This window comes from Cebus imitator, unplaced genomic scaffold, assembly GCF_001604975.1.
Source record: "Cebus imitator isolate Cc_AM_T3 unplaced genomic scaffold, Cebus_imitator-1.0 Scaffold157, whole genome shotgun sequence".
NCBI lineage: Eukaryota > Metazoa > Chordata > Mammalia > Primates > Cebidae > Cebus > Cebus imitator.
Genome location: NW_016107472.1, coordinates 4,636,016 through 4,656,297, shown reverse-complemented (window position 1 = coordinate 4,656,297; position 20,282 = coordinate 4,636,016). Strand labels below are relative to the sequence as shown.

The following is a 20,282-nucleotide window of genomic DNA, read 5'->3' as shown; positions in this document are numbered from 1 at the left end:
GCCCTTGGGCCCAAGGTGGCATACACTGGCACCAGTGTTAGCGGGTCCAGGCAGGCTGATTCTTGTACTTCCAGGTGGCTTGTTCAGATATCAGGCATGGCAATGGTGGGCTGGGTGGGTGGAAGAATTCTTGAGTTCCTGGCAGTAGGTGTGACATGAGCACTGGCAGTGGCAGCAGTGATACAACCCTCTGAAACCCAAGTGGTCTGTGCTAGTGTTGGCAGTGGCTGTGACCAGTTGGGTGGGCTGATGACCTGCAGGTGGCATGTGAGGAGTTGGGTGCTGGCTGTGGTGATAGTACCATGCTGAGTGGACCTGACCTTGGACACTGGGAGGAGTGCGCAGGTGCCACAGGTGGTAGACTGGACCAAGCAATCTCCAAGCCCCTAATTAGTGTGCTCAAGCACTGTGGAAGGGGTGGAGCCAGGCTGGGTTGTGCCCTCAGGCCCCCCAGTGGTGTGTATAGACTACAGACAGTTATACACAGTGATGTGAATAGACTAGCTGTTGTATGTGGGGGTGGGGTTAGGGTAGGGTGAACCCCAGGCCACTGGTGGAATGCTCAGGTGGAAGCAGCAGCATCTGTGCTGTGGCCCGGCTATCAGGGACAGCCTGGTTGCTTTTCCTGGGGCCAGCCATAGGCAGGCAGCCAGAGGGTGTGAACTTTTCTTGCACTTCAGCCCACAGCAGTCTATAGCTGCAGTGGTGTGGGCAGTAGAATTGGTCCTCAGGATGTGCAAGAATGAATGGTCGCCCCTCTGCTGGGCTGGGGGTGGGATTGTTGCTTGAGACTTCTGACCTGGGCCTGGTTGCAGGGCAGGATGCAGTCCAGTGTGGGCTGAGCTCTTAAAATGGCACTGTGCTGCAGCTGCTTAGGACTTAGGGGTTTGTGGGACTCAGTGTAAGGTCCCCCTCGGGAACAGTGCCTTTGTATGGTTTCTAGGGCACATCCTATGTTAATCTCAAGGCCTCTGAGGGTCGAGGGGCTTTACCCTGGCTGGGATTGTTGTAGTTCATGATGGGAATGTGGGCCGCTGAGGTCTCTCACGGTTCCAAGGTGATCCTTGCTGATCAGGCTGCCTCACTTCTCTCTACGTTCTTGCCTTAGGTGTTTCCTGTCACTTCTTTGGTGAATTTCAGTGTTCTGTCTTGGATGATCTATTTGAAGTATGATTTTTCTCCACACTCTTTTGTTTCTTCTTAGTGTTGGGGGTGAGTAGACATCAACAGATGCCTCTAATCAGCCATCTTGAAGCTGGGTTGTTGTCTTTTTCAAGAATTGTTACCCAAGACCAAACTAGAACATGCCACAGAGGTTCCAGGTATAATGTGGGGCACTGAGGAGTGTGTTCCTGCCCCTCAGCCACAAGGACGCTGCAAGTCGTTGCTGCCTGTCTGAGGGTAGCAGAAACGGAGCTCATTCCTTTCAGGAATGTCCAAATCAAGTATTTAGGTGGCTTAGTTGGAGATTCAAGCCAGGGCAACATTAAAAGAAAATCTGGAGAATATATGTTTTCTTGATGCCATTTTCTCAAAAGCAGACATTATGATAACATAAAGTGAAATATGGGATAAATGATTACTGTCCTAATAGTGCTATGGATCAAATATTTTTTCACATATCAATTTCCATTAATAAATGAAGTTGCCTTGGCTTAGACCCCTAAGAGCAGCTGATAAAATTCAGTATCTGTTTTTTCCTGCAGAACTGGGTGATGGGAAGTTCCCTTCTTAGAGAATTTATTTATTTTTATTTATAGATTTATTTTTAATGTAAAATAAAAGCCAGTTTTGGCTTTTATTTAGCATTGATTATACAATACTCTGGTACTACCACATGTTTACAGCCCAGAAAGGTGTGCTTTTATATTAGTGTCTATAAAGACAGATTTAAAATGTGTATTTTAAACACACCAGTTGAGCTGAGTGCATTTTATGTAATATGCTGAGGTTTGCCTATCCTACTTCAAACAAATTCTCAATTCCCAAGAACACAGGAATACAATGGAGTTATGTTTTCTGCCTGTAGAACCTAGAGGATACGTGTTAGGTGGAACATACATCAAATATAAGCTGAGTCTTAGCTGGTCGCAGCCTCTCATGTGGCCCCGAGACCTGTAATCACGGCCTCTTCTGTCACCGCCACACAGGTGGTTCCTGGACCAGAGGCCAACCAATAACCCCTGTGGTCCCACAAGGTAAGGAGAACAGAAGCCGGTTAGTGGGACAGCTCCAGGCCCAGTTCATTCCAAGTGGAGCTGCCCAGATGACAGCTCCCCCAGCTCAGGGCTGGTGTGGTATCACTCCTGTAGGAGGGACTAGGGAGCTGCGAGTCAAAGATGAGCTAATCTCTACTCCATTTCCTTCTCTAATGCTTTTCCCTGTCTCTGGGAACCAGTGCCCTCGTCCTGGCTGGAGAGGCTCTCCTGCTTTCTGTCCAGGATTCCGGAGAGGAAAATTCTAGGCTTTTGTGTATAGTAAGCCCTCAAGATAGGTCTTCTGAGTTATTTACTAGTATATGGTGGTTTGAAGATTTCTTTCTGCCACATAAGTAAATAGTTTTCTGGTAAAGTTCTGGAATTTACATCAGCTTTTGGGTGTGGGTAACACCCCCCATGGGCACCGAGGAAGAACTGTGTAGACCCCAGGCACAGTTAGTGCCTGAAGTAAAACTTACTGCCTACAAAAATCTAGTTTATATAACCATACTTAATACTTATATCTAGCATACTTAGTTCTATATAATCTTTCTATATAATCTATAGGTATTGTAGTCGGAGCTATACTGACACATTTAGTGCTGGTTTATATAATCCTTCTATATAACCATGTAGCAGTTTGTAGTAGGAGGAATGCCTAGAGCAGTCACAGAACAGAAGAAGTACATGGGAAAACAACCAGACCAGGACGAGAACCAAGGACCCAGGGGGTGGCGTCCCTGCCTGAAAGGGCATACACTGTATGGCAGGCTTGGAGCAAGAGCCTCTCCTTCTGTTAAAGGAGTTGTGGTACCTTGCATCCAGTTCCTGTGGAAAGTAGGCCTCAGCCTGAGATCCTGGAAATAACCAAGGGAGAAGAACCCTCTGGTGTGATCAGTCACGGCGGCTGTACACCTGTCAGTCTTTTCTCAATTCTGTGCTAGCTTAAATCATCCTCCTATAAATATCTTTTTAAAAAAAATTTTTTCATTTTTTATTTTTTTGTTGCATTTTATGTTTTAGGGTACATGTGAAGAACATGCAAGATTGTTGCATAGGTGCACACATGGCAGCGTGATTTGCTGCCTTCATCCCCTCCACCTATATCTGGCATTTCTCCCCATGCTATCTCTCCCCAACTCCCCACCCCCCACTGTTCCTCCCCTATTTCCTGTTTTTGAAAATATGATTGCAAAAAATAATTTCTGATATTGAGGTTAGAATGTTACATTATGGGGGTTGGTAAAAGGAAGGGTGGACTCTGCTGTGATTTTCATCTCTCTCCTGGTCCACTGTAGATTGCCATGACAGTAGGCATTGATATACATTAAGATCCCTTCCTTACACTTTATACAAAAATTAATTCCAGATGAATTAAAGATTTTAACATAAGACCTAACACCATAAAAACTCTAGAAGAAAACCTAGGCAATACCATTCAGGACATAGGCATGGGCAAAGACTTCATGACTAAAACACTAAAAGCAATGGCAGCAAAAGCCAAAATAGACAAATCTATTAAAACAAATCTAATTAAACTAAAGAGCTTCTGTACAGCAAAAGAAACTATCATTAAAGTGAACCAGCAACCAACAGAATGGGAAAAACTTTTTGCAACCTACCTGACAAAGGGCTAATATCCAGAATCTACAAAGAACTAAAACAGATTTATAAGAAAAAACGATCCCATCAAAAAGTGGGCGAAGGATGTGAACAGACACTTTTCAAAAGAAAACATATATGAGGCCAACAAACATATGAAAAAAATGCTCATCATCACTGGTCATTAGAGAAATGCAAATCAAAACCACATTGAGATACCATCTCACGCCAGTTAGAATGGTGATCATTAAAAAATCCGGAGACAACAGATGCTGTAGAGGATGTGGAGAAATAGGAACACTTTTACACTGTTGGTGGGAGTGTAAACTACTCAATAGGTAGTTTTCCAGCCCTTGACTTCATCCCCCTGCCCTCTGGTAGTCCCAGTGTCTGTAGTTCAACCATTGTGGAAGACAGTATGGTGATTCCTCAAGGATCTAGGATAGAAATTTCAGTTGACCCAGCATTCCCATTACTGGGTATATACGCAAAGGATTATAAATCATTCTGTTATAAAGACACATGCACATGTATGTTTGTTGTGACACTGTTCACAATAGCAAAGTCTTGGAACCAACCCAAATGCCCATCAATGATAGACTGGATAAAGAAAATGTGGCATATATGCACCATGGAGTACTATGCAGCCATAAAAAAGGATGAGTTCATGTCCTTTGCAGGGACTTGAATAAAGCTGGAAACATCATTCTCAGCAAACTGACACAAGAACAGAAAACCAAAAACTGCATGTCCTCACTCATAAGTGGGTGTTGAACAATGAGAACACATGGACACAGGGAGGGGAACATCACACACTGGGGCTTGTTGGGGAGTGGGGGGCTAGGGGAGGGATAGCAGGAGGTGGGGGACCATGGGAGGGATAGCATTAGGAGAAATATGAAATGTAGATGATGGGGTGATGGATGCAGCAAACCACTATGGCACATGTATACCTATGTAACAAACCTCCATGTTTTGCACATATACCACAGCTTAAAGTGTAATAAAAAATAAAAAATACAAATAAATGGGGTAATATATTTTCAGTTGGAAACAAAATTAAATTGTATATAAAATACTCACACAAAAAATAGCCCACATAGAAATAATATGAGGAATGAAGCAAGAGGCTTATAACTTTGGGGGAAGGAGGCTTGCCTGTTCCAGTTTTCAGAATGTCCTCTATCTTCAGACTGGAATAAAAGTTTGATTCTATCTCTAGTTTCCCTGGAAGCAGGAATTTCGTTCTTCTTTCCTATACTCACTGTAGCAGCATGGGAACTTTTTTGGAACCCCAGATCGTGGCAGCAGTGGTAGATTCCTACTTTGAGATATTGGGAAGCAGGTGAAGAGAGCTATGGGTACTTCCTTCAGTGATGATGATGGTTTTGGGGCCATGCCTTAGGAATTCCCTATATATAAGGTGCTATTTGAAAGTACAGACAATGGCATGAGAAGAAGTAGAAAAGATAACTTTAAGGTTTGAGCCTGTTACCATTAGCCAAAAAGAACAAGTTGGGAAAACAAACTAATTTCTAAGTAGAAGACATTGACTGCATTTTTGGACGTTGACTTTGAAGTGATAATTATTAAAATGGTGGCTGGAAGTCTGACACTCCATTTTCTTTTTCTTTTTTAAGGTTAAAAAGAGGAATTTACTGGGGCATATAACCAAACCATGAAATGCATACAGTTTAAGCTTCCTTTAGGATTGGTTGGGAACAGATAACTTGAATTTAGTTAAGGTTGGCTCTTCTCTCTATTTCATGCATCAGTTTCATGTTCTGTTTTATTTATGTTTATTTTTAATAATTTCAGCTTTTTAGATTCAGAGGGTAATGTGCAGCTTTGTTAAAGTCTATCATATGACACTGAGGTTTGGGGTATGAATGATCTTGTCACCCAGGTAGTAGTGAGCATAATACTCAGCAGGTAGTTTTCCAGCCCTTGACTTCATCTCCCTGCCCTCTGGTAGTCCCAGTGTCTGTTGTCCCATCTTTTTGTCCATATGTACTCAATGTTTAGCTCTCCCTTACAAATAAGAACATGCAATATTATTTGGTTTTCTGTTCTTGCATTAATTCACTTACGATGATGGCCTCCAGCTGCATCCATGTTGCTGTGAAGGACATGATTTCATTCTTTTTTTGTGGCTGCATAGTATTCCATGGTGTATATGTGCCACATTTTCTTTATCTAATCCACCATTGATGGCCACCTAGGTTGATTCCATGTCTTTGCTATTGTGAACATACGAGTAGATACTTCATCTTTTGTGAAAAGCTGGAGCTAACAATGTTTTGGATAGAGACTTTTCGTTAGGCTGAAATTAAAGACCCCTCCCCACAAATTCTTTATTTGATATAACATATCTTTGAGATTATATTTCAGGTTTGTTGAAGTATATGACTCCGTATATAAACTCCTAACAAACAACTTTCTATGAGCACATTTTTTTTTAATCCAGCAGGGTTTCAAATTTATTTGTCATATATGGAAATATAAACCTATATGCAATGAGTAAATTTTTTTAAGGAAAGATACAATTGAAGGAAATAGAAAAGTGGTGGAGTAATATTTTAAAAAAACATATATTTGGCTTTGTGAACAAAATGATTTAATTTTAATTTTTTGTTCAAGGCAAAATCTCTTCAATAAGAGGAGATAGAGGAGAAATTCTTCTCCAGAATGTAATCTGTAGTCATCTGCTGCTGTATCTCATTATGTTCGTCATGTAATTAGAGCAATTAGGATGAAGCTTGCATCATATATTGGTCATGGAAGGAGGGTTGAGCTATTTCTAGGCTTGTTTTGAGAGACTGGAGATTAATGGCCTAATCTAGTTTAGCCCCAGGAGTACTCACATCAGGAGTCACAATTACTTGAGCACATCACAGCCTAATAGAAGCTGATCGAGAAGAATCAGCTCAAGCACTATCCATAACTATTGCACTAGGAATCTATTTTACCTACCTACAAATATCAGAGTATTCTGAAACTTCCATTACTATTTCTGACCGAATCTACGGCTCTACATTCTTTATAGCTACAGGCTTTTATGGCCTTCATGTTATTATTGGAACCGCTTTCCTTGCCACATGTTATATTCACCAACAATTATATCACTTCACATCCAATCACCACTTTGGCTTTGAAGCCGCCCCATGATACTGACATTTCATAGATGTAGTATGACTATTCCTCTATATTTCTATCTACTGAGGAGGATCTTACTCTCTTAGTATAAATAGTACCGTTGACTTCCAATCAATAGGCCTCGATAGACTCGAGAGAGAGTAATTAATCTAGCACTAACCCTAGTGACTAATATTCTTCTAGCTTTACTACTAATTGCTGTTACATTTTGACTCCCACAATTAAATACGTATACAGAGAAATATAATCCCTATGAGTGTGAATTTGACCCTACAACCTCCGCCCGCCTACCCTTTTCTATAAAATTTTTCTTAGTCGCTGTCACATTTCTTCTCTTTGACCTAGAAATTGCCCTGCTATTACCTCTACCATGGGCAACCCAAACAAACATCTTAATGTTAACAATCAACATAATTCTTGCTCTACTTGTTATTCTAGTATTGGGTTTAGCCTATGAATGAACTCAAAAGGGGTTAGATTGAGTTGAGTTGGTATATAGTTTAATCAAAACAATTGATAGGAAGTGAGATATGTTTAAGCTAGGAAATGGAGAAGGGCATTTTTTTTGTTATCTGTTATGTTGCTTTCTTATCACTGTGGTAACTGAGTGTTTTGGCAAATACATTTTTAATGAGATTAACTCATGATGAAGAAAGTGATAGTGATGAAAGTGATTAGAAGAAAGATTGTAGAATGAAAAGATGGATTCCGTGATGTGGTGATATGGTGGAAACCTCACTCCAGATTTTCAGCACTAAACAGTTTGGAGGAATGAAGGCAAGATTAGAGATATACAAAACTCTCTTTTGGGAAGCCAGTCACAGAATGTGGTTTGTACTGAAGAAGGGCCAGGAGATGAGGTACTGCAACCACAAATGTGCTAAACCACTGTGGGATTCTTAGGATAGACTGCAGTGCCACCTGACACCCACGTAAGATTAGCGTGCCATTCCAAATCTTGGAAGAGCCTTCTTCTTATGTCTGACTGTTCTTCCTAATCTCCCTCTCTGCCCTGTTTTCTTAATTGCAATTGCCATCACATTATTGGTGATTCTCATCGCTAATACTGAACTATTATTCTTCCAATGGATCTTTCTCAGGGTAATTATCTACTTCAATTCAACCTACTTGTGGCCACCAAATAAATGAAATACTATATTTCTATCTCTTTTTAAATTCAGATACCAGTAGTAAAGGCTCACATTGCCCTCAATACCATACCTCTTATCTTGACATCAAGGTCACCTGAAGAGAAACCAACCCGTTTTATTTCCTATAGCTCTTCTGTATGAACATATTTTCTTTTTTAAAAAATTAAATTTAATCTAAAGTTCTGGGATACATGTGCAGGACGTGCAGATTTGTTACATAGGTACATGTGCCATGGTGATTTGCTGCACCTATCAGCTCACCACCTAGGTATTAAGCTCTGCATGCATTAGCTATTTATCCTGATGCTCTCCCTCCCCTGGCCCCTCCGACAAGCCCCAGTGTGTGTTGTTCCTCTCCCTGTGTCCATGTGTTCTTATTGTTCAGCTCCCACTTATAAGTGAGAACACACAATGTTTGTTTTTCTGATAAACCCTATTTTCAATGAGTCTGTGTCCTGCCTGTCTTTAAAATACGTCATGTTTGTCTCTGCCATTGCTTCTTTGCTCATATGATTGCTCTTGTTTGGAAACCTCCTTGTTTCTCTAAGTCTTAAATCCTTTAAGGTCCAACTCAGTACCTCACTATCTTAATTGTGTTCTACCACTTACTTTCTCTTACATTTTCATTTACTAGACCATACAGTGCTTAGCATAGTTGTTTATAGTATAGCAATGCTGAAAGGTTGATGGTAGTGCTTGAAGCATAGGACTTCAGAAGAGACCAACATGGCTTACCTCACTGTGTATTTTAGGTTGCTGTGGCACCAGGCCTTTGGGAACTGAGACAAGTCAGGTTAGAGAAACGAATGGGTTTTTATTTTACTCCTTTGTTTAATTTTATGTCAAAGCCCTGGTGTCACCAAATTCTACCCAGCTCAGGCATTTGACAGAGAAAATGATTTTCCCCAGTTTTGAGGGGACTTATTCTGGATGCATTGAATGGATTCAGCTTCTGGGTGCATGCCCAGTGCCTTATGCATAGAACAGTTAATTCTAGGGGATGTCCATGCTCCATTCTGTTCTGATCAGGACTCATTTATGTGTGCCAGACCACTGCTGAGCTTGGCATGTGTTTGTGGGCAAGAGAGGGCTGGCTTCTATCTACATATGACAAGCTTTGCTCCCTCTTGGGTGGCGCATATCCCTGGGTGAGAGATCCTGGGTGAGAGAGCAGCAGAGAGAACAAAACACTGAGAATGAGAGACTGCAAGTAAGCAGTTAGAACAGACATAAAAGGAGATATTAATAGTAGAGGAAATTGGTATCCATATTGCCAGTGGAAACAGTCACGTAGAGCAGGGTCGTAATGTCTTTCTCAGTGTGTGCATCTTTAGAATTTACCCAGGTCCTAGCATTACCTGAAGGTCACTGACTCCAACTCTATTCATTTATGGTATGGCGTATGCTTTTTCCCAGTGCTACTTGGAGATGTTAATTTTTTATTGAAAATGTCTATACTTTAGTTCTTCAGGGACTACTTAACTCTTTAATTTGCTTTTTATTTATACCAGTGAAACCTTGGGCTACGTATCTGAAAATGTTTCATTTATTCTTGAATTATACCTCCCAAGCATTAAGCTATAGTTTCTACAAATTTAATAATGATGTCTGCCCAGAATAACAAGGGTCTGTCTGTACAGCCCTGTACGCATGTGTTATGTATGAGGCATAGGGATTTTACTGTTTCAAAATGGCAAATTAATGGGGTGTCAGAGTTTGCATAGACTGTGCAAAATCATCCATTCAGCAACTATTGAGCAATATTCTCTGAAAAACTGAAAAAATAGATCCTTGTCCCTACGGAACCTACAGTTTAGTCAGGAGAGAAGACAACAGACATGAAGCATAATAAGAATAATGCTCCTAATAAGTGGGTTAGGAAGTAATAGGTACATTGGAAAACAGAAAAAGTGGTATGAGCATGAGTTGAAAATACATGAATGAGATTAAATACAGGGTAGGATTTTCCATTTGTATTTTAGATTATGGAACTTAAAGGAAATAGGCATTCAAATCCTTGTATCTGTCTGGATCCTACAGGAATAGTTGGCCATTTAGTTCTCACCATTTGGGAATTGGAGAGAAGGACAGGAATAAACCTCCAAATTTCAAGTCCAGATGAAAATGTATTGAGAGCAACCCCCAAAACAGAGCAGACCCTTGAGTTCTTCCTTTCTGTTTTTATGAACTTGAGAATTTCTTCTTTGAGATAGAACTGCTTTTTGTTCTAATATTTGTCTTCAGTGTAAAGCAATAATAATTTAAATTTTAGGTGGTTTTGGTTGAATATCTTTGTATTAAATAGATTTAAATATGATGTTGGGAATATGTTATCTTAAACATTCCATTCTTCTTAATCATAAATGAAAATCTTCAGGTATGAGTCAAGGCTTCAGAAGGTACTGGGGCAGATGTTTCTTCTATCCACCAACTTATAATTTTCTTTTCTTTCTTTCTTTCTTTCTTTTTTTTTTTTTNTTTTTTGAGATGGAGTCTCACTCTGTTGCCCAGGCTGCAGTGCAGTGGTGCAATCTTGGCTCACTGCAGCCTCCACCTCCCAGGTTCAAACAGTTCTCTGCCTCAGCCTCCCAAGTAGCTGGGATTACAGGTGCTTGCCACCATGCCCGGCTGTTTTTTTTGTATTTTTAGTAGAGATGGGGTTTCACCATCTTGGCCCAGGAGACCTTGAACTCCTGACCTTGTGATCTACCTGCCTTGGCCCCCTAAAGTGCTGGGCTTACAGACGAGAGCCACCATGCCTGGCCCAACTATACTTTCATGTTGTTTATTTTCCCTTTTTCTTCCAGTCACTTCAGTATAATTAATGTTACCTGAATTTTGATGTTCTGTTTTTCATGTTTACACATAAACCTAAAATGTTTTCACTTTGATATTTATTTTCTGTCACTAGATTGTCACTCCCTGAAGTTTGCTAATCTGATGGAAGCTGACCTAATAATGTAGAATGTAAAAATGTCTCTCTGCTTTCTGCCCCTGTAAATACAGCGTGCCTTAAATGCTCATTGTGTGCTTCAGTTATTCTAGTGCTTTTTGCTCTTTGATACTGTAATTGCCTCTTGTTTTTCTTCAGGTTATCATCTGGGCAGAGTGTTAGTTCATAAGAGAGCCTAAGGCGCATCTGTGAGTTCCAAAGCTCAGCAGGATTTACCTCTGGGCTTTGGCAGGGCATGTGAAGCTGGGGCTGGCACCTCATTATTGCCAGCTTTATTGTTGCCTGTTCTGCATCAGCTGCCAATACTGCTGTGACACCACAAAACTATTTTTGGTCTTCTTTTAGCTAAACATTTTTTTTTAAACTAAAGAATAAGTAACTTATGTACCTATTTCTACAGTGGAAAAGACCATTTAATAGAGAAGTTGGAAGAGAAAAGCAGATTTTAGTGTTTTAAGATTTTAAAAACTTTTAAAATTAGTTGTGTTTTCTTTTTTCGTAACACTGTGTAGCTGTTTGAAAGCTAATAGTATTTGAAAACCACAGTAATGAATGTATTACTGAGAATGCAATAGTACCAACTCCTAGAATGTATTCTTTTTGCTGCTATTTTAAATCATCACCTGAAATGAAGAAAATATGCGAATGTAATTCAAAACCAGATTCAAAACCTTTCCACTTCAAACTGGCTTCTGTTTTCATCATGCCAGAATTCTGATATTCTTAAAGTCAGGAAACCATGAATTTATTTTATTTTCCTGCTTATGTTGTATCCCCTACTTCCATGGAACATTCCTGCCAGTTTTTCCATTTAATATCTCTAGACATACATATTTATTTCATTTCCAAATGTTCCTTAGTTCAGGACCTCTTTATGTCTAGTTTATTTTGATGTGGTAACAGTTGGAGTTTTAATCAGTATCCCTCTCTATTATTATTTCCTATTATACTTACCTTTCCCTGTTGTTTGGAAATCTGAATAAATTTTCAGGAAAAGATTAGTAGCATGTCTCATACTGCAAAAGAGTTGAATTCTTGGCTTATTAATTTTATAAGTCAGATTCTAGGCATGAAGGGAACTGTTGTGGAAGAATTAGAATTAGTTCTTTCTGTCCTCAAAAAAGTGGAGCTACGGGTGGTGGCATGCAGATCCCCTGTGCCCAGCATGGCTGGAGAATAGTAGAGATAGCTGTCTAGTTAGATGGACCTGTGGAATTTTGCAAATTTCCCATGGCAAGGATAACTTAGAAGGAGATGAGGAGACACCTGTATGCCCAGAGGGGCATGGATGTAGCCAACAGAGAGCCAGACTTGCAGAAGGCTTGTGGCAGAGATGAGGAAGATGAGGGAAGGAGCTAAGGATCTAGGTAGACCTGTGGATAAACTGTAATGACCTCCACCCGTGCTTCCCTTCCTCTACCATGAAAATCTAGCATTTTGTAATCCTTTGGAATTGAGATACAACCCACGAGGAAGGGGAAACCAGAAATTGAGATTACCCGACTTGACAAATTTAATTTTTAGCATTCAGCAGAATAGGAGTTTCAAAACAGAAATTCAGTTCAGTTATACAGAAATAAACTCCCAATTGCACCCCTGAGTTTGTGCTTTGCCCTAGTACCTGCTGCACGAGTTCCTTTGCAGTGAAGCCTCTCTAATCTTGCTGGTTTCATGGGGGAAGCTACCATGGCTGTTGGCAGTACATGGCCTGGACGTATTGCTTCTTCATAATCTGGGTCCACCTCATTGTTCCCACTGTTTTCCAACCTGAACCTCTCCTTTAGGCAGCTCAGGCACCCTCATAGCCTTGTGTCTACCAGGAGACTTCTTAGCTTCCTGCCCAACTGCTTTTTCTTTGCGTATATTTTTCCCACTTACATTCAGACATGAGCAGTCCTCTTCCTCTTTTGTTGCCAGTCTACATCTTACCAGTGTTGATGGTTTAGCCCTGACTAAACTGCCATTTTAAGACCTTTCTTTAATTTTATAGTCACAACAGTGTTGGATTATTACCATTATTATTTTAATATTTACCACTTAGCCCTTACGTACTGCTTTTTGTTTCTTGATTTTTGTTCTATAGCTGTTAGTTTTTTTTTCTCCGACTCAATGATAAGCTTCTTAGGAACATGGGCCATACCCTGTTTTTTTCTTGTGTTTTCTTGAATGCTAGCATATGGTGGGCATAGAGCAGATACTTAAAAATTACTTGTTAATTAATGGGGTGGAAGACATTGCTATTTACATTATGTATGTGAGATGAATTTTATCTTTATCTGTTTTATTCTTTATGTCATAATTTCTGTATCTCTACCACACTAGCAGTTAAAGAAGCAAGCAGTGGGTGGATGCGCTGTTCCCATCTCTGACAAGTACAACAAAGCTGACTTGCTCTATTTTTAGAAAGCTTGATGGTGTTAATTTTTCAAATGTCACTTAAAAATAGGTAGCTAAATAAGTCCTCTGAGTGTTTTTAATGCAATGGTATAATTTTCTAAAGGGGGCCTCTGGAATATGGGCATCACAGGTTTAACATCTTTAGTTCATGCTTGCTCAAAGTTATCAAAGGGATAAAGAGAGTTATTGCTCTGTCTTGTGTAATATTTTTTAATTGCTAAGTTATCTGTTGTTAATTAGGATTCCCTTTTTGATGTAGCTTCAGAAGAATGCTTTGCCCTAAATTCTAGTTCAGTGTTTCATTTATGTGCTTGGATAAGTTTCCTTTCCTGTTCTGGACTTTACTTTCTCTGTCCTGTACTTTACTTTTTAATTAAATATTAAGGACCTTTTCCCAGAATAATTTTTCCCCATTAGGTTTTAGAGAGGCTAGATCTTCTTTTCTCATGTTATTTCTCTGGCTATTATGTATAATTCCCTGGGGACCCAAAGCAGGCAAGAGACCTGAGAAGGAAGGAACAGAAACCTGAGAGGCCTCAGGCACACAGGAATGCCGTTCTGTTCCCCTTCAGCCCCTTCCCCTAGGCGTGCATTGGTTTCCCCAAATCCAGAAAGGAACAGAAAACCCATTTTGCAGAAGTAGGCCATGCACTTCTCCTTAGGGATGACCTATAAATATGTATTATTTTTCACACATAAAAATTTATAGTGCATCTGATATTTTAAAAAATCTTAGATGGCACCTTACAAATCATTTGAGCTTTGCAATACCCTGCTTATAAGTCACCTTTATCTGAGGTACATTTTGGTTAAGATCTCAAAACGCGCGCACGCACACACACACACACACACACTCACACTCACACACACACACTCTCTCTCTCTCTCTCTGTCTCTGTCTACCTCTCCCCCTTTCCTACTGGAGTGAGCCTGAAACTACCCTGTGTCACGTTAAAGTTGTTGGTGAATGTGTCCTTATTGTGAGAATAAGGAAGAATATACATTGACTTTGGGAAAAATTCCTGCCTTATTCAGTGGCACTGCTTGTCAATGCATAATAAAAAATAAAATAAGATAGAAAAGCTCCTACAAAGAGGAAAACAATACAACTGTATGTATTCACTTGCTTTCTCATTTGCTTATTTATTTGACATGTTTAAATAAGTGCAGAGAAGAAAATGCACAGGGTACCATGAAAATAAATGGATGGGTGTGGGGGTCCTTTTTGAGAAGGGTTCTTAAAGTAATTTCTAAGCTGAGACCTACTGCATTTCTAAGCTTACTTCCTACTTACTAGTAGAAATTCCTACTGAGAAGTCAGTAGGAATTAAAGAGCAAAAGAATTGAAGAGATTGTTACCATGAAGTTGAAAATAGTCAGGTAGGTTGGAGGACCTGAAGGCTAGACAACATGGCACAGCGATAGGGGGAGAATGGCAGGAGATGGAGGTAGCTTCATTTGGAAATGCTTATGTTTAATTTTTGAAAGATGCTTTTTGGGCTCTCGATTGGCAGATAGCTGTGGAAAGTGAAATAGTTTGTTTTGAAGAGTTAATGTAGTTGAAACAGCATAATCATATGAAGTTATATCTAAATATTAACAGAGAATGTAAAGAAAGATTGAGATTTAAAATTTAATGCAGATCATGCCATGTGGTCGGTGACTTTTATAAACTTTTTTACTCAAGTTATGAATGTTATATCTGGGCATTTACTTAAAAGATTCTCTCTCTCTTTCTTTCTCCCCCCACCAACCCCCCGTGTGTGTATATATGTGTGTGTGTGTGTGTGTGTGTGTGTGTGTGTGTGTGTAGATAGCCTTTTGGGTGTTTTTTGGCGTCAGTTCTTGAAGCTCAGTTTATTTAGCATCCCCGTATGTTAAGGTACCTTTTATAGCTTAACTCCCTTGAAAATATAACAGTGTATTTAAATTAGAGCCCTCCGTCAAAATCTGGAGTTTACTTTGGAAAGTATATCTTTTTTTTTCCCTCTCCTTTTCCTTTCTTAGCTTATCTTTTAGGTAGAATTACAGAAAGTGGTAGGAGCAGTTGTCTCTTCTAAATGTGGTGCTGTGTTACCACCTCCTGTGCAGGCAGAGCCCTGTACCTTCCAAACATGTCCTGGGAATGGAAACTAGATGAAGGGAGAGGAAGATTGGCTTGGCTAAGCTAAATCAGTTTGTGAAAGGATAAACTAGATATAAAGAATAAGTGACAACTGGTTTTTCCCTTGGCTCTCCTGAACTTAAATCCAAACCTGACCCTTATTAAAGTGATCTGGCTGCTTTTTGTTTGGGTAAATATATAATGTTTGATATACTGTCTTAATGCTGCCTTTGTGCTAGCCTGAACCTGGAGATCCTTATAATCGTCACTGAAGATAAATAATATGGAGATGAAAGTTACTTTTTAAAATTCCAATCCCTAGTAAGCATATTGTTAAATGCTTGATAGGGAAATGCAGATCAGAAAGGCTAGGTGTCTTTTGGTAAACTTACCGTACTCTTCTGATGTTTAGCTAATGTAGAATATAATTAAAATAAACCAATTAATCAAGCTTGTAAAGGTGCTGTTGTGTAGAAAAAAAGCAACATGGAGCCAGGGGCCTTTTAACACCTCAGTTCTGCCACAAAGGAGCCATGTGACTTTAGACTGCAAACATATATAAGCTTTCTGAGCTGTTTCCTCATCTATGAAATGGAGATAATGCCTACCTTATTAGGGGCATTTGTGAAGAAGACCATACATGTGAAAGTGCTTCACACACACATGGTCCCTAATCTTCAGATGCATTTAATTAAATAATTGTCGATCATACATCTGTTATGTGCAGGGTTATGCTGAGCAAGACAGTCCTGGCCCCTGCCTTTGAGCAGTTCACAGTTCAGCAGCTGTGTGACCTGAATCCTTTATAGCTGCCTCATGTGTTGTTTGAGAAGCATTGGCAGTGCCATTTCTCCATCATGCTTCAATTCAGTGGCCAGAGGTCACTCACAGGAGCCTGCCTCTGACAGTGGACCACAGGACAGGAAGCAGACTGTTCTGCCACCTTGCTGGATGACGTGTGATCAGGCAACGTGAGAATCATCTGGTTTGGCTGCGACGCAGGTTGATGAAGTTGGGGTCAGTCTACCAGAGCAGGAAATATGGAAGAGAGCCTCTATGATCACATGAATATGCTGAAAATGCAGCGGAGTTGGCATGCATAGATTGCTTGGTGAAACTGTGATGAACTCTGAGCATAAAGGCTGGTGGTATGTAGTAAGGTGAAATTTACCAAGTGAATGTGTACTTGGTATTGGTTTTGTATTACTCATTATACATTTTGTATAAAAAAGGAGATAGTATTTTTGTGCACTGACATGCGTTTTGATTACATTTGCATCACACTAGGTTCTTTGATTAACTAATGTTGTGGTTTTGTTCACACAATTCTTTTTATTCATTCTATTTTTTTTCTCCTTTCTGAGGCGTTTTCTAACCTTTGCTTAATCTTGTCTGGTCTTTTTTGAACCCTGTGAACTGCTCCACGCCCAAAACTCATCCATCCAGCTACTGAATATAAAATAAGTTGGCCTTTCCTTATCTTTCTTTCATCCCTCCAAAATGACGCTTATATTGCATGTAGTAAACATGTTTTAATAGATGCTTCCCTAATTCCAAACAGAATATATATTTTTCAGAGGTTTTAGAAGTGGAGGACAAGTACAAAGAAAATTTAAATTACCCTAATGCTTGGCACCTGGAACTTACTTCTGCTAGATTTTCAATGTGTCTGTTTTAGCTCCTAAAAAATTATTTTGGAAATGTTTGGATTTTCAGTTCAACTCACACATATTTGTTAGGTTTAGGAGATCAGCACCATATTTATTTATAATCTATGATAATTTTGAATTAATTTTCCTCAAGAATTTTAATTTTTTTTACCTCTATCTGGCATAAGATGACTATATTTACTAACGCTGATTACCATTGATTCATTTTTGAGTCAAAAAAGAAGCAACAAAGCATGCATTAGGAGAGAGAAGAGATCTTTTATTTAGTAATCCTTGGCACATTTTAGATGCTCATCAAATAGTTAATTTTATTTTCATTTCTTCTTACTTTTCCCTCTTTTTATTTTTTATACTCCTTACAGCTTGTACATTTATCTGAGGAGTAGAGTCTCACCGGGTCTCCTTGGGGTGCCTTATGTAGTTCATGTTAGAGTTTAAGTATGGTCCCTTAGAAGACATGCTTTATCTAAATTGAAGTCTCCTGATATGGGATTATTTACATTTTCTAAAATTATATGCTAAAGCATATTTTATATGTTTATTTTTCTGGGAAGAGAATCAGCCTGTGAGTTTTATCAGATTTTAAAATTATTCTGTGACCAGAAAAAAGATTCAGGATCTGAATTTAAGATCTGCTTGTGGCCAAGCCCTTGAATTCTTGTCAACTCTGGGCAAGGTACATAACGTCTCTGGAAACAGGAGTTTCTTGTGCATAAGGTACATGGAAGTTATACAGAATTTAAAAACAATGATGACAAATTGGGTTTAGAGGTTAGGAAAAAAGTCAAGGGACAGTATATTCCCAATCTGAATCATATCAACTATGGTTATATTCTGAGGCTAACTGTGAGCTATGGAATGTCAAAGACAAAGTAAATACTGCTTTAAACTCTTGAATTAAAATTAAAAATTTAATTATACCAATCTAGATTTAGTAGACTATATGATAGATTTGGTAGACATTTCCTAATAGGAATTTCAAACATTAGAATGAGTTTGTGTAATAGTCTTATAAATTTGGCAAGATTTTTACTTGAATTAAGTACTTTAGAAGTGATTGTTTGAATTTAAAACAATTTTCATTACCTGTGAACTATTCCATATGCTCAGAGTCTAAGAAATCCTAATAGGTAGTTAAAGGTGTACAATGTCTTCCCTTCTTTCTATCTGTGTCTCCTCCCCTCTCCCTGCTTTTCTTCCTGCAAATAATTTGTGTATTTGCTGGGAAATGTGTACTTACCTGAAGCTAGTATCTTCAGACCCCCTTCTTAGCTTGTGACACACTGGTGGGAAGGCTTCTGTCCTGACCCCTATCTTTCCGTTTTAACTCTGCACATTCTCCATCCCATCCTCTGACTTGCACTCATTGTCTGCATGTTGGTTAACTGTCTATGGAACACTATGATTAGTACACATGTACAGATTTAACCCACCCAACTTTCTTGATTTTTTTTCCCCTTATTCTTTTATTTAAAAAAAAAACTCTTTAGAACAAAAATATGCAAACCCACAATGTAATGTATACCTGAGTACCATTTTCTCTAAGGTAGTCCAATGTATAGGATGCTGTAGATGAGTCAAAAGGACATAACTGGAAGAAGTCAAGGGAGCAGATCCTTTAGACTTTGGGGGTGGGGGTGGGTAGGTGTAATGATTTGAGAAAATGAGATATAGATGCTTGAACTAAATGGTCTCTCAAGGATCTTTCTGGCTCTGATATTTTGAGACCTAAAAAACATTGCTTATGCAGAGATCCCTGAGAACAAAAGACTTCTCTTCATAATGGAGCTTGTTGTGGTTCTCACTCAGGAAGCTTGGCAGAGCGACCCATCATAAGACTGTCACCAGTCGATTAAAGTCAATGTCAGTTAGAGAATATTAATTAAAATTGTAGCCTCCCTAAGGAAAAAAACATTGATTCTCTGTCTCTATGTATAGATTTGAAACATTGACTCTTTATTTCAGTATAGAGATAAATAGAAATATGGTCCTTTTCCCAACCAAAAGAAAGAAAATAAATATTTCTGGATATATTTAACAGTAGTAATCTAGTGCTTTTATGTTCTCTGACTTCTTTTCAGCACCTCAGTACTACTAAACAGAACTTTTTCTTTTTTTTAATTCTTGTTTCACAGTTTTCCTGGCCCATAATCCTATCTCCATGAGTCTCTTAGCTGTTTATGAACATAATTATCCGTCAGGACTATAGCACCTCAACCCTCATCAGAATGAAGGTATCACGTGATCAAAATGAATTGATGTAAATAAAAAGTATTATTTTTGCCCTTAGTACCTCTGATTATTGCATGTTTATCCTGTAATTGCTGACTTCTACATTGATTTTAGTAATCATGATTTCACATACTATTTTCAGAAAGAGACAATCCATTGAAGTTCAGAATATCAGAGATAGAATGGACCTTGAAGAACATACACTGCAGTCCTCAAATTTTAGCATGCATAAGAGTTACCTGGGGTACTTAGGATACATAGTGTTGAGTTTTACCTCTGAGATTCTGATTTCAGTATCTGAAGTAGGGTCCTTGAGTCAGCATTTTAAGCAGGTATAACAGATAATCCTGATGCATGTGGTTTGGGGACCTCATTCTATAGTTCACCAGAGCCCAGAGAATCCCATTAAGGCTCACCTGGGATGGGCAATGTGGGCTTCTAATTGTGCAATCCTGTGTGTCAGCAGAGTGACCAGGTGTACTACTCTTTGACAACTGCTTTTGCAAAGACTATCAGAGACCTCCTGGTAGCCAAATCTGGTGTGACTGGCTTGCAAGCTTCATGATAAACTGACTTACACATACAAATTGATTTTTATAGCTTTTTATACCTGTGATTACTTTTTTCTTCCCTATTTCTCCCTTATCTAGGTGCTTGTCTTGCCTGGAATTCCAGTCATTCCTTCTTATTCTCTTTCTCCAGTTCCCCATTCCTCTGCCTATCCCTCATTCACAGGTATGCCCACAGAATTCTAGCTTTTATTTTTGTCTTTTACTTAGATGATCTCTTGTTCAGTTTCATGACATTAACAGGCCACTT

The 20,282-nt window shown here is 39.2% G+C and overlaps 1 protein-coding gene across 3 annotated transcripts in view; it reads left to right on the top strand.

Moving 5' to 3' along the window:
• Positions 1 to 20,178: 20,178 nt before the first annotated feature.
• The window catches only part of IGSF11 (immunoglobulin superfamily member 11), a 61,175-nt gene continuing 61,071 nt past the window's right edge, over positions 20,179 to 20,282 (top strand). For all 3 annotated transcript variants that reach the window (XM_017543525.2, XM_017543522.2, XM_017543523.2), the window contains exon 1: positions 20,179 to 20,198. The gene's annotated coding sequence lies outside the window, so the exon portion shown is untranslated. The remainder of the gene's footprint in view (positions 20,199 to 20,282) is intronic.